The sequence below is a fragment of the Marmota marmota genome, unplaced genomic scaffold (genome assembly GCF_001458135.2).
Source record: "Marmota marmota marmota unplaced genomic scaffold, marMar, whole genome shotgun sequence".
Lineage (NCBI taxonomy): Eukaryota > Metazoa > Chordata > Mammalia > Rodentia > Sciuridae > Marmota > Marmota marmota.
This window is the reverse complement of record NW_025999932.1, coordinates 39,806,555-39,821,564: the sequence shown is the minus strand read 5'-3', so window position 1 is coordinate 39,821,564 and position 15,010 is coordinate 39,806,555. Positions and strand designations below refer to the sequence as shown.

The following is a 15,010-nucleotide window of genomic DNA, read 5'->3' as shown; positions in this document are numbered from 1 at the left end:
CTATATATATATATATATATATATATATATATATATATATATATATATATATATATATGAAACTTTTACAGGGACAATGCATTTTTATGTCATCTGTATACCTTAAAAAAATACAGGTAAGCTAAGCAACTCAGTGAAACCCCATCTCTAAATAAAATACAAAATAAGGCTGGGGATGTGGGTCAGTAATTAAGTGTCCCTGAGTTCAATCTCCAGTACCCCTACAAGTAAAACTGAAGACTTGCTAAGGAAACATTTACCTTCATAGGCAATATTAATGTAATATTATGAGCTTTGTCAGTGATGCAGGTTAATTGAGACAAGTATTTAGCAACTTAGAGTTGGCAAGGACACTGCAGTGTGCTATGGAACCATTTAATAATTATGGGATTATAAAGAAAAATGCAATCAAGAATGGAACAATTAAATTCATTATTAACTCAGGACATGGAAATGCAGATGCAAGTTGAGAGATGAACAACTGTAGATCCTTGTGCATTTTTAGGAGGAGGAAAATTTACTGGTTGAAAAGAAAACAGCAATCAAACTATATAGGGTGCTTGAAGGGAGAGAGGTGGAGTCTACCTTGGTTTATTTGTACAGGTGTAGAAATAAATAATGCTACATTTATGGTTTAGATCTGGAATGTCCCCCAAAGGCTCATGTGTTGAATACTTGGTCCCCAATGCAGCAGTGTTTGGAGGTGAGGCTTTGGGGAAGTGATTGAGTTCTGGACCTCATCAGTGGATCATCCCATTGATGGAATCATGACATGAATGGACTACTGGGAGGTGGTAGAAACTGAGGCAGATAGGACCTAGTTGAAGGGAGTGGGCTCTTGGGAGTGTGCCTTTGGAGACTGGAACTTACCACCAGTCCCTTTCTTTCTCTGGGCTTCTCAGCTGACAGGTGAGCTTTGCTCTGCCACATCCTTCAGACATAATGTCCTTCCTCATCACAGGTCCAGAAACAATGGAGCCATCCAACCAGGAACTGAAACCTCTGAATCCATGAGCCGAAATATATCTAGCCTCCTTTATTTTTCTCAGGTATTTTGACCACAGTGATGAAAAGCTGACTGACACAGCTGTATTGTTTGATGAACTCGGGATAGACTTCCTTTTGCATTGGTGTGGAGGTACACACAGTTGGACCCATGTGGCTCTACAGACTCCTTTCTCCAGGATGCCAGACTTTTCCTTATGTGCAGAGGCTTTTTTGGTTGTGATATAGTTTTTGAAACTTTACATATATGTAAAAATAAGGCGATTTCTCATTTAAAATTAAGATTTAATTCAAAGTCCATAAGTCCATAAGTCCATAAGCACATGCTTACAAAAATGCTTTAGAGTTGTTTAGAACTAAATGCAACAGTTTTAGAAAGTGCTGGATAAGCTCTGATGTATCCCACCAATGTCAGGCATTATTATTGTTATTATTATTATTATCATTATTAATTTATTTAGGTTTGAAGAAGTTTGAGGTGTTCCAAGACAAGTAGATTTTCCAGATATGTATAATGAGCCCATGTAAACACTTTTAAAAAAATCAACAATTCAAATTAAAAATTTCCTATTTTTTAGTCTAAACTTCCATTGAATGTTCTTTAATCTTTTGTTCCTTCTTCTTCCTCATTCTGGATTGTGATAGTCTCTGTTGTCCTAAACCCAAGCCAGAGACAAGAGTCCTTCCTTTTCTTCATGTCCAGGTCTGCATCTTGTTGGTTTCCCCTTCTGTTTGATGCTTTGGTGCTTAGGTGGGAGCAATATCTTTGCTCTATTTTTACAGATCCCAAATTCCTTATTCAAAACACTAGGGGCCCAAAGTATATGTAAATTCAGATTGCTCTGATTTTAGAAAGTAAATCTGAACCCTAAACCATGTGTTCTGTAACACCCTGCACAGGATAGAGCACAGCTCCAAGGAACCATATAATTCAAAATAGTTCAGCAGTGAAATATAGGAATGATTCCACTAATGGGATAACCGAAAATTAGAGTTTCAGATCTGGGTAGGTTTTGTCACAAATTACTTTAAGGCAGGTCAGGTGCTGCTACTAAATCAATTACTATAATTTTTTTTCCAGAGCTTTTTGGCTTTGGGATTGAGGATAAATAATTTTGGAATTGAAGTTAAAAGATTGTGGGCTTGTAGTATAATGGTATCCATAGGGCTTCATACAACAGTTCTAGCCACAATTTATTTGTTATCTCACCAAACAATTTCAGCATCTTGTGCTTCTCCACGGTTACCATTACTTAAATAAAGGCTGTCATCTTCACCTTCAATATCTTTATCTTCTGCACTTTATTAGTCAGAGTTCTCTAAAAGAACACAATCAAGATACATACACACATATGATATATGATCATATATATATATATGATTATAAAGAGGGAAGTTATTAGATTGGTTTATACAACCAGAAGCTGGGTAGTCCATAATGGCCATCTGCAGCCTGGAGTGCTGGAGGAACAAATAGCTCCTCAGTTCAAGAAGCTGGAAACCTCAGAATGCCGGAGTCCGGCTGCAGCAAAATAACCGGGGGGTGACGGGGAGCAACTTGTGTAGATTGATACAGCAGGAGTGGGAGCCATTTATTGCAGGACAGGAGCAGTATTTATACATTCCACACAGCTTATCTAATTAGCATAAACTAGATACATCAGTCAACCAATAAGGAATCTCCACACTTAATGGCTCGCTTTTGTTACTTCTCAAACCACTCCCTCTGGCATTTTGCCAGGCACCATCCAGACTTGTTTACGAACTCTAACATTCCCCTGGCAAAATGCCAGGTGTTATTTTGACTTGTTTACAGACTCTAACATCAGAACAAGAGGGACAAATGATTTGTAGCTCTGGTTTGGGACCAAAGGCCTGGAAACTCCCTGGAGAGTCACTGGGCAGAGTCTGCTTTGGAAGAGTGAAGGAGCAAGAGTACAATGTTCTCAGCCCAGCGCAGAAGCAATCAAGAACCCATCCAAGAAGAATCAAGCTTGCATCTGCTGCTGCCTCCTTGTTCTTCCAAATTTTGTTCTCTCCAAGCCTCCAACCTATTGGACTCTGCTGCCTACACTTAGGGTGGGTGTCTGCCAAAGTTTGCTGTCCCACATGCCAATTATTCCTAGAATCTCCCTCATTGAGATACCTAGAAGCCTTTAACCTTAAGCATGTCTTAATCCAATCAAATTGATCATCCATAACAAGCAGTATGATCCTAACTGGAGTCTGAGTGATCAAAGGCACAAATCTGATTACATGTAAATTTTTTTTTCATTAATGCTGTCAGTCATCCCCACTGCCCTCAAGAGAGCTTCTTAACATGAGCGTTTGTGATTTGGAGTTGCCTTCCATCTGGCCCTTCCCCGGACATTCCTACCTATCCTCTGCTATTTCCCTCTCTGTCCTTCACGCTCCATGTCAGGTTTACAGTTCAACCTCAGTTTAATGTCCTCACTTTCTTAACCTGAGGACCTACTGGTATTGAAATGTTCTTTCCCTCATGTCAGCTTGGTGAATTCATCCTTGTTTACTGTGTAGCTCCAACTTCTCATCCATGGAAGCTTCTCAGACCTGCCAAAGTAGGGTTTGTCGTGTTATTGATGTGGCACATGAGCCCCCCCCCCTCCCCCGCACACACCCATGTCTGTGCAGCAGTGACCCCACAGATTTTATTTACCTGTTTTTATATCCGACAGGCTGTGGGCTTTCTAAGGGTAGGGCTAGGCTTTTGTCATCTCTCTGTAATTCCCAGTTATATTTTAAACATATATCGGTTGAAGGAATGAATAACTGGGGTGTACTCATACGTTTAGGTCAGTGTGTTCTGAAAAGGGGTCCAAGGATTAACTGTTACAGAAGTAACAGGATCTTATGAAATAAGCTTTAGATTCCTGGACCTGACCCTAGGTACCCCCCAAATAGAATATCTGGGAAGGTCCTCTGGAATCTGCATTTTAAACCATTTTTTTCCAGGTTTTCTGAGATTGAGAACCATGGTGCTAGGGCCCTTAGAGGCATGTGGGATTTATTGTCCAAAATGAAACTGTTAGACCTCAAGTTATTTTCTTCCTCTAACTACTGTGGTTTGCCCCGACCTCCGCCTTGACAAGAACAGTCGCTTACCTCAGCTGGTCTTTATTTCCTCTTTCCACCCTCTTCCCCAGAAGACATCTAACCAGATGGCAGTAATTGATGGCCCTTCATTCCCTGATAGTTCCCTCCAGGAACGTGAAACTTCAGGTTTATAAGTTGGAAGTAGCAGTATTTCTCTGTAGACTCCACCTTAGGGCAAGAAGTGTTCTATGGGATTAAGGGCAGACCTCAAACATTGCCTTGGCTGCTCAGAAGCTCTTTGGACTCTGTTTTTGTTGCTCTGTTCTGGGGGGCTGGGTGCTGGGCAGTTGATGCTCAGCCAATCAGCCAGTGCTGGACAATGACCTCTGTTCCATGAGGGTTGGCGCTGCCCAGGACAGCCTAGCCAGGAAGGAATGAGGTCTCCTTCTGCACCAGCACACAGGACTGATGGCCTGTGACATCATCAAGTTCAGATCTGGAAAGGAGACATGACTTCACTTCATCCTTCCTCTATTATTACTAGAAATGACATTTGAGAGAAGAGTCATCTATTTTTCTAAATTACAAAAAATCTGGGTCTGATTCCAACTTTGCCTAGAGGTTGATGGAGAATCTGGTTTTGCCCTTACTTTACGAGGGCAAAGGTCATAGTGCCAAGCCTCCTGGGGCTTGTGTCTGTGGCCCTGTGGCAGGAGGCTGGGAGGCTCACCCCTCCAGATCAGGTTCAGGATTGGAGTTCATCGGCCAGCACATTTGATTTTCTGTTCTCTAGCATTCTCTGGCAGCTCCACAGAGGTCTTAACTACTCCCAGGTTCCTGTATGGAGCAGGGTGCAGATCTTTCTCACTAGAAGTCGTCACTGGTACTCTTCCTAGTCTCAGGGAAGCATTGGGGTCAGGCTATTACATGTAACTTCACTTTAAAGCTCAATGCTCATCCTTGATGTTTGGGATATGGTATCACCCAAGGGGCCTGAAAGGTGTATTTCCCAGCTTCCTTGTGGGAAGGAGTCCTTAGACCTTTTAAAATTGGAGGAGGTGGGGAAAGATTTGTCCCCTTTAAGCTTATACCTTCAAAAGAACCCTAAACAATAATCTATTATTTTTTAAAACCTTTATTTTGTTTGTTTATTTATTTTTTTATGTGTGCTGAGGATCAAACCCAGTGCCTCACACAGGGTAGATGAGCACTCTACCAGTGAGCCACAACCCCAGCCCCCAATAATCTATTATATTTTTCTTTATTGCAGGACTTCTCAGAACTTTTATGATACAAATGTATATTGTGAATCGTCCAAAAAACGATGAAATGTATTCTTTTTCAAATTTTTCTCTGGCTTTGTTAGGTATAATTGACAAAAGTGATTTATATTCAAAGTGTTCCATGTGATGATCTAGTTTACTTATGCAGGTGTAGTGATTATTGCAGTCAAATTACTTAGCACAATGGTGATCATAACAAAATTACCATTTGTGTGTATAGGTATGGGTGTATGTGATAAGAACAAATTTCAAATGAAGGGTACAATATCACTAACTATAGTAACCATGTAGTGCAATAGATCCTCAGACTTAATCATTTCATAACGGAAGGTTTTATTCTTTGGCCAATATGTCCCCATTAACCGCACTCCCCAGTCCCTGGCAACCAACAATATACCTCAGATTTTATGAGTTTGATTGCTTTCAATTCCACATATAAGTGACATCATGCAGTATTTGTCTTTGATTTTTTTCCTCCTTGGCAACTCCCCTCGTAGATACACCAAGGGAAAATCAAGAGGGGATGGATTTGTTTGAGAGGCTTGCCAGACCCCACTTTGCCTCAGGCTGATTAGCTGCACGGGGGTGGGGCCCTTTGCCCTTATCTTCCCATGTCTGTGGAATATAGTCAGGAGGCCACCTAAAAAGAGTTACTAAGTGGCCAAGTTATATCTTTGTTTTTAGCCATTGTACATTATGTCTATTAGGAGCCAGATGTGGTTCAAGAAGTGCTTTGTGAACAATCAGATTCTTTTTTTTATTTGTTGTTGTTAGATATAAATGACAGTAGGGTGTATTTGATGTATTATACATACATAGAGTACAACCCATTCAAATTAGATTTCCATTCTTGTGGTTGTACATGATGGGGAGTTACACTGCTTGTATATTCATATATGAGCATAGGAAAGCTATGTCTGATTCATTCTACCATCTTTCCCATTCCCATTCTCCCTACCTACCCCCCATTCTCCCTGTCCAATTCCATGAATCTCCACTCCCCTACACACTTGTTGTGAATTAGCATCCGATATCAGAGAAAACATTTGGCCTTTGTTTTTTGGGGATTGGCTTATTTCACTTAGTATGATATTTCCAGTTGCATCCATTTACCAACAAATGCTATAATTTCATTCTTCTTTATGGCTGAATAATATTCCATTGTGTATATATACCACATTTTAAAAATCCATTCAGCCTAGGTTGGTACCATAGCTTGACTATTGTGAATTGAGCTGCTATAGACATTGAGGAGGCTGTGTCACTGTAGTATGCTGATTTTAAGTCTTTGGGGTATAAGCTGAGGAGTGGGATAGCTGGGTCAAATGGTGGTTCCATTCTAAGTTTTCTAAGGAATCTACTGCTTTCTAGAGTGGTTGCACCAATTAGCAGTCCTGTCAGCAATGTATGAGTGAACATTTTCCCCCACATCCTCACTAAAATTTATTGTTACTTGTATTCTTGATAATTGTCACTCTGACTGGAGGGAAATGGAATCTCATTGTAGTGTAGTTTTAATTTGCATTTCTCTAATTGCTAGAGATGTTGAATATTTTTCATATATTTTTTGATCTTTTGTATTTCTTCTTCTGTGAAGTGTCTGTTCAGTTCCTTTGCCCATTTATTGATTGGGTTATTTGTTTTTTTGGTGTTAAGTTTTTTGAGTTCTTTTATGTGCTGGATATTAATGCTGTATCTGAGGTGCAGGAGGTAAAGAGTTTCTCCCATTCTGTAGGCTCTCTTTTCACGTTCTTGATTGTTTCCTTTGTTGAGAAGCAGCTTTTTAGTTTGATACCATCTCATTTATTGATTCTTGATTTTACTTCTTCTGCTTTAGGAGTCTTATTGAGGAAGTCTGTTCCTGAGCTGATATGATGGAGATTTTGGCCTACTTTTTCTTCTAGTTGGTACCCGGTCTCTGGTCTAATGCCTAGGTTCTTGGTTCACTTTGAGTTGAGTTTTGTGCAGGGTGTGATATAGCGGTTTGATTTTAATCTACTACATATGGAAAAATCAGATTCTTACAACTACACAAAATACAATTATCACCATTTAACAGATGAGTCTGACAGAGTCAAAGTAATTTCCTCAGTCAGTAAGTTGTAGAGGTAGAATTCAAAGTACTGTCCATGTAACTTCTAAGCCCATAACCTTTCTAAATCTTTTAGCATTAGATTTCAAACTCAGACTCTACATAATGTCATTCCTGTGAACTTTGAATCATTGTGATATTCTCTAAAAATGAATCACTTGAGCTCTATTCTATAATTCTTTTCTTGTAAACCCAAAGAATAGGGAATAACTCAAACGTTTTTTGTTGCATTGCAGGAGAAACATTTTATTTCCTTAGTTTTATTAAGGTCCAATTCTCTCACTTATTTTTAGAGTTTTGGTCTGTAGAGAATTAAATCTATTCTCTCTGCTCATGGGTATAATTTAGGCATTTTCCCTGGGGGCCATAGGCACAGGAGTCATTGTAAGCCTTTCCTCTTGTACGAATGCGGTGGTAACATCAGTGGATATTGTCAACCCAATGACATAAATGTTTCTAATTCAGTTACCAAATGATTTTCTCCTCTACTGAGGTTTGGCAGATTTTTCCTCCCAAATTGTCCAATTTTCTTTAGATTGTAATGTGGCTATTTTAATCACAGCACACTGTGATTGCTTGCTGAGGTCATTGAATCACAATTTTCAGGGCCAGCATCAGAGAAGCGTCATTGAGCCCAATTCATCTCCTATCCATTGTTTCCCAAGGGTTTCATATTCAAGCTTCTGTATTTATTTAGTGATGACTGTGTTGCAGATTGTCTCATAAAAGGAAATTGGCTGGCTGACTTCTGTTAATATTTCTTAAAGAGTCAACTACTGTGAACATTCTGTTTTGCAGACTAGTTTTTGGACAAGAAATTGGAAATACTTATATTAGAAGGAAAAACAAAATGGGAGGACTGGTAACTTGCTGTTACCAGAACAGTAAGTTAATGGATTCCTCCTTGTCCAAGGGGGTATCGGTTAGCATTTAGATTCAGTGATAGACACTTCTGTTCCCTTATATATTAAAACTCTCCTTCTGTAAAGGGGCCTTTTGGGAGAACACTCTATATAGCTCACCACTGGAAAGGGCATGGGCCAGAATCTGGTCTGCAGCCCCAAAGCAGGGCGTAGAACAAAACCTGTCATATGCACAGAACATGGACCAACCTCACCTGATCAGGCCTCTCTTAGAAGTCTGTACAGGGACTACTGGGAAGGTCATGTCATTTGTGGCAATAGTCAATGATGAAATCCCACCAGGAGAGAGAAGTCATACGGTAGACCAGGAGTGAGCACATGTTATAGGTAAGAAGGTAGAAGGAAACAGATCAGTAGGAGGAAAATGAGTGAAAGAGGCCCAGAGAGGAACAGGGTGAGACAGGTTGATTGAAGTCTTTGTGGAAAATAGAGGAACTTGTACCTGCATCCCTCAGACAACTTTGAATTTGGTATAAAGTGAGTTGTGTCTCTCTGCATTTCTTTAAGGTCTATTTGACATTCATGATTTACTTGTTTCTATTTGTTTCCTGACAATAAACTCCATATTCTCTAAAGGAACTTGGAGATTTCCAGTCTCCATGATTAGCCTTTCTGATACTCATTTAAAATAGTACTTGATTTTCAGTCATAATTCATTATTTTATTGATGAGTATAGGAAGTAGAAAGAACATATCAGATATTTATTTTTTAACATAATTCTACTGGCATGAAGGACACAATGTAACGCATTTCCTCCTTCATTTAGGAAGAACTTAATGTAAGATACATTCTCTGGGCATGAAGAAGAGCCAAGAGAAGAGACAGCAACAAACATGCCATGATTCTGTCAAATCAAATCAAGAATTATCTTTATGGAGAGAATTAATCATGCTGACAATCAACTAGACTTAGGGATTGAAAATACTTATTCAGCAAAGTCTAATTTACCCTGCATAGTAAGTTAGAGACTTCAGGAGGAACCCAGCTCAGTCACTGCCTATGTATGAGCTTGGGCAAGTTCCTTAATCTCTAGTTTCCTCACATATAAAATGGAGATCATATGAAAGTATGCAGTATCAGTATTACAAGGACTACGTGAGATGATATATTAGAGTAACTAACACATTTAACATTCAATGAGGATTCAAATGAATAGTTGGGATAGTAGCAGTAGTACCTATGGTGGTAGTTGTAATTATTATTATTGTTGGATGGTATAATCCAGGGGTTGGTCTACTATGATGCATAGACTGAATCTGGGCCACAGCTTATTTTTGTAAAGAAGGTTTTTTCTTTTGGAACCCAGTCATGTTCTCTTATTTGCTTATTCTCCATGACTGCTTTCTCACTATAATAGCAGAGTCGAATGATTGTTGCAGACTAGATGGCCCCCAAACACTAAAACAAACGATTTGGCTCTTTATAGAAAATATTTTCTGAGTGATAGCATAGTGGAACTAGAAAACAGTAAAAGTTTAACAGTCACGTGGATCTGCATTTGTCCTGGTTTCCTCATTGGTTTTACTATTGTGAAGGCTCATAGTCATACTGCCAGTTCTTGGTGACGAGTCCTGCTTCCTCACATGTTGAAGTTTGAACATTAGAGAAGCACGCCAAGCGAGGCAAGCTTATAAAGCAGGGTTTATTTAAAAAGCTGGTAACATAGACTTCTCCCGGGAGGGAGAAGGGGCCATAGCTGGTGTCCTGGTATCCCCAGAAGCGAGGTGTTCTGCCCTTTTTGTATGTCCTAGGCTTCCTTTGTTCTCCTGCCCTCTTCCCCTTATCTTTCTCCTTCCTACTTACAGGCATTTGACAAGGTGGGGTGGCCAAAAGGTGGGAAACAGGTGACGGGGGAAAGGGGAAGGGCAGGATGGAGCAGCCAAGGATACATTAATTAACAACCTTGTAGCTTCCTATGGAGGGGGGGGCAGGTTCTTGATTAGGGTGGAGGAAGGGCTCTGAAGGAATTAACATTTAAATCCTTCAGGAGACTGTCTACAACTTCCCAGGACTCACTCTAAATCGGTCTGACTTATCTAATGGGACTCAATTTACCTATCTATCCCGACTGTATGTCATTAAGGCAAATTTCTTGAAGCAGAATGTTACATAAATGCACCTATAGCTTCATTGTTTTATTTAAAATGCTTAATATAAATTGAAATAATATTTGCATCATGATAGCTTCTTTTTTTTGTGTGTGGCACTGGGGATTTATTCAGGCAAGGCAAGCACTCTACCAACTGAGCTATATCCCCAGCCCAAATTTCTTTCTTTTCTTTTCTTTTTGTGGTGCTGGGAATTGAACCCAGGGCCTTGTGCATGCAAGGCAAGCACTCTACCAACTGAGCTACATCCCCAGCCCCTCATGACAATGATTATAATTCTAGGTTCAACAACATTTATTCTTTTTGAGTAGTCCTAAAGAGTTTCTGGACTTGATCTGATCTATCTGACACTTGTTCTGATAAATAGGGATATTAAATAATCTAATTTGCATTTTCCCCCCTTTAAGACAAACTTCTAAATCCTCCATTCTTGTCCTTGTCCCAAGTGCAACTCTGTCAGGGTGTTGGCATGGCCTCAGGGTATCTGGTCATACATAGTCTGTCAGGCACCATCCTTGGATAGGTGTGCTCAGTTATCCACCTGCCAGTTAGGCTCATTTTTGACTAAGCTGGAGGGATGAACAAAATTAAAAATAAATTTGGTAAAGGGATTGCATAGCTTCCCGCATGATATCTTATGCAATTTTTTAAAAAGAGCAATTCCATCCCCAGAATGCCCACACTCAACCGTGTCTGACGCATGACACGCTCACAGTGGACCTTCACTAGCAGACCTGTGGAGGGAGTGATGAGTTTGCAGCACTGACTGTTCAACCCGATTTAGATGTATTTTGTATACTTGTCCTTCTTCCCTGTCTCATTCAATCTGCTTCCTGAGATCACCACATAATATTCTACACCAAAGACTTGGCTCTGCTCTTAGGGTCACCCTGACTAAGACAAGATGATCTGAATAATGGCATATGTTACTTTTCAATATCCGGAGTAGATGGAGGACAGGAAGTACAAGTCGTGTTGTCCGCTAGAACACAGAATAATACCATTTTAGATCTCATAATCTTAATTATAAATAAAAACTTAAATAACCTTGGCTCACTTTCAATAAAAAAATCTAGCTTTTAAAAAGTTCTCTGAATCACAGAGTTCTAAATCTATACGGGATTTTCAATGTTAACCCCTCAAGGAATTTTTTATCTCAAATAGAGGGAGCAATTATTCTTCAGGAAGGTGGGGGGATATTTAAAAGAGCAACTCAATATCTTATGGTAGCTATGAAATTGCCAAGGAGAGGCCAACTGTGAGAAAGTTCTATGGTAGAAATCATTTATGTTTGATATCTGACTCTTGGTCTCATATCTTGGAAGCCCTTAGATCATTGATAATTTGACTTATCTGTGAAAGTTCAAGTTATCATTTATTTGAAATCCATCCAGAGAAGTGAGAGTTGTGAATTTCAGAACAGTTTTTGTATATGAAACTGTGTGTAGGTTCATCAAAGTCTTGATGGACCCTTCAGTATTTATATAAACCTAGACCTGGAATAGACTCCTACTGAGATCATTGTCTGTAAGTCTTCCATTATACACTTGAGGAGAGAGAAACTATGGCTTGTCCAGGGTCAAAGTACAGTAGCAGCTTGGACCTAGGTTTCCTGTCTCAGAGGCTCCAACTGGTTAGGAAGACTTCTGGTACTGTAATGTCTCATGTAGACATACTGATGTCAAATATCAAAAGGGAAGTTAAGATTGGTGTTACACTATTAAGGGCCAGGGGAAGGAAACCATTTGCTTTTGCAAGCCACATGCAAAATAATTAGAAATTAACAAAGAAGTTTTGTCTTATTGCACTTACTGGTACAAATATCTATTGATCAGAAAACCTGAGAAAAAGCTTAGTAATATTATTACTGTTTCCAGTTGAGACAAATTTTCTTTTCAATACTGGGGAATTGAACCCAGGGTTTATTTGAATGCTAAACAAGTGCTCTACCACTATGCTACATTCCCAGCCCATCTGAAATCTCAAAAATTACAAATGTTTCTTTTAGTCATTATTGTTGATAAAGACTCAAAGTTTACATATAAAACAGTGTAAGTTAGGGAATATCTATCTGAAGGTAATTGTTTTTCTGATGGTCATTTGTCAGATCATAGGAAAACATTTCTTGTCCCTAGCTTTCTTTCTCACTTGTCTCTGTGGCACCTAAACTGTTTGCTTCTGGTTTCTGCTTTTAGGATTAAGACCACAGCAGATGGTTGAAGAGATGTCAATGATACATGTGGTTTGTCAGCTGTAATTACTTATTAGTACTCTAGCAGAGAGTAGAGGCCTGAGAAACAAGATATAGGATGGGCAGATGTTGATAGAAGCAATAAAAGAGTTCAATGAAGGGATCTCTGCATCATGGTGAGGGCAAAGTAGAAATAGAAAGTTTTCCAAAAATGTGAAGCATTTATAGGATAGAAGAAGTGACTGAATAATAATATTGTCTATTCCACAATTTTGTCTCAAATTCAGACTGATGGTTAATACTTGATGGAGGCTTTGGTGTTCTTTCCTTTTCAATAACAACCCATTTGTAATATTCACATACTCTTTTACAGGTTGTTAAACACTAGCAGCTCCATTCTAGAGATGATGTGATTGAGGTACAGGGATGTCAAGTGATGGCCTAAACTCAACCAATGAGTGGGGAAGCTAGGATAGCAACTTGCATAATTTAGTTCGAAAAAGTGCTTTTCCCCTGTACCAGATGAGGTTGGGAAAAAAATTCATATGTTGGAGTCAGATGACACAGGCTTGAGCTTGCTAATTTTATTGTCAATCATGTGACTTTGGACATGTTACTAACTACTTCCAATGTCAGTTTTTCTCATCTGTGAAAAAAAGGGAACAATCCTACCTCGTAGGATGGTTGTGAAGAGTCCGTTAAGTAAAGCAAATGAAGCAATTAGCTCATTGCCTGGTGTATGGTAGGTACTCAACATATGGAGTTATGTCCAACTGGAAAAAATATTTCACATGCTTTTCCTACACTTAAAGGTGAAATAGTTTAATTTTACCTTTTTTGGTCTAATGATACTATATTTCTTTAGTTTCATTTCCATGAGAGAGAGAAAGAATGTATGAATGTGTATGTGTGTGGTTATGTACTTGTGCAAGGCATACCTGTGTGGCCTTGGGGCACACCAGTGGTCCTCCATGTTGTTGGGCTGTGTGGAACCAGACTGTTGATCAAACAGAAGCATTTGTTTTCTGTAGATCATTAGAAACTGAAATGTCATAAAGCTATGGTCATAAAGCTAATCTAACCAGGTGGGTCCTCGTTCTTTGACATGACTGAGTTCCAGAAACACAGGTTATTTTATTCTGAAAAAAATCAGGAAGTGACTTGAAATTCCCGGCCAGATGACATGGAAGGTTTGGGGTAATTTCCTTTAGTAGACACTGCTACGGACACACACCACAAAATTGCATTCCTTTTTGAGTATACTTTATTTACAATTATTCATTCTTGAAATTGTTTGGAATCACCTTAATTAAAACCAGTACATAAAATAATCTTCACTGTATTTGTTACATATGGCACAGAATAATTTAACACTTTATAAATATGTTCCATTGATGCACAAATGAGAGAAGCACCCTTTCCTAAAAGCAGTATGGGAACAGTTCAATTTGTCTACAGTAGCACTTCAAAAAATGACCATGAGATGGCGCTGTGGCCAAGTAGATTACGTATTTATTAAATCAAGTTTTCTCTAACTACTGCATTTAATTCCTTCCTTTTGAGTGTAGAAGAATTTATCATTCAACTTAAAGAAAATAAAGGTTTGTTACTCTGTTTTAACAATAATAGCTATGAGAGAATCCTTTCATCACTGATCCATAAATTGTTTGAGGACTGTTTCATTGGGGTGAAGTATATATAAAAAGCCATAGTAGTCAGGAAGTCCCCAGACTGAACAAAGGACCCAAAGTTACCATTTAATTGAAAACCAATAAACTATGTACATAGACTATTCTTTTCACCACCCTCATAGAATCGTGCTAAAGTCTTTCCTCAAAAGTAGAGCAACTTCCAGTTAATTTAAAGGGCTATGCTTCTATTATGCTTTAGCTTCCTCTGATAGCAATGGAAGGTCATAGGAATATTAGAACATGATTTTACATTTAAATCGACATGACACAAACATGCACACATGTGTACATACTGAGTTTTTTCGTTGATTTTCTTTTCCTCCATATAAATATATAAATATTGAATAAAGTGCATGGGAACATGTCTGTACATATATACAATTATATATTTGTCTATGTACACTTAAATAGATATTTTTGCAGGAAAAACATACACATTTATACTATATATGCAGTCAGAAGATATCTGTCAGGCAGTATGTTCATTCTGATCAAGATTGAATACATGGGGAAATCTGTAATCTTTACTATATAATGAAATGAGCAGAGTTATAAACTAAGGCAAAATACATTAGAGCACAGACTATATTTTCATCAGTTGGTATCATATGATCATTAAGAAGGAGTCTGGTTCAAATGCAACCTTGGTACTAGTGGCATAT

General features: G+C 38.7%; 2 long non-coding RNA genes and 1 other non-coding gene across 5 annotated transcripts in view; 1 reads left to right on the top strand and 2 right to left on the bottom strand.

Moving 5' to 3' along the window:
* The window catches only part of LOC125616154, a 72,644-nt gene that overhangs the window by 22,885 nt on the left and 34,749 nt on the right, over nucleotides 1-15,010 (top strand). Inside the window, exon 2 of one of the 3 annotated variants that reach the window (XR_007346792.1) lies at nucleotides 1,050-1,978. The exons of the other annotated variants lie outside the window; for them this stretch is intronic. This is a non-coding gene — a long non-coding RNA (uncharacterized LOC125616154). Of the gene's footprint in view, nucleotides 1-1,049; nucleotides 1,979-15,010 lie in introns of those variants that run through there. 3 annotated transcript variants of the gene reach the window in all.
* On the bottom strand, nucleotides 3,258-5,538 carry LOC107141045. The gene is made up of 2 exons (XR_001503384.2): nucleotides 4,129-5,538; nucleotides 3,258-3,576 (listed from the first exon to the last, which is right to left on the bottom strand). It is a non-coding gene; the product is annotated as an uncharacterized LOC107141045 (long non-coding RNA).
* Trnaa-ugc lies at nucleotides 10,646-10,719 on the bottom strand. The gene has a single exon. It is a non-coding gene; the product is annotated as a tRNA-Ala (tRNA).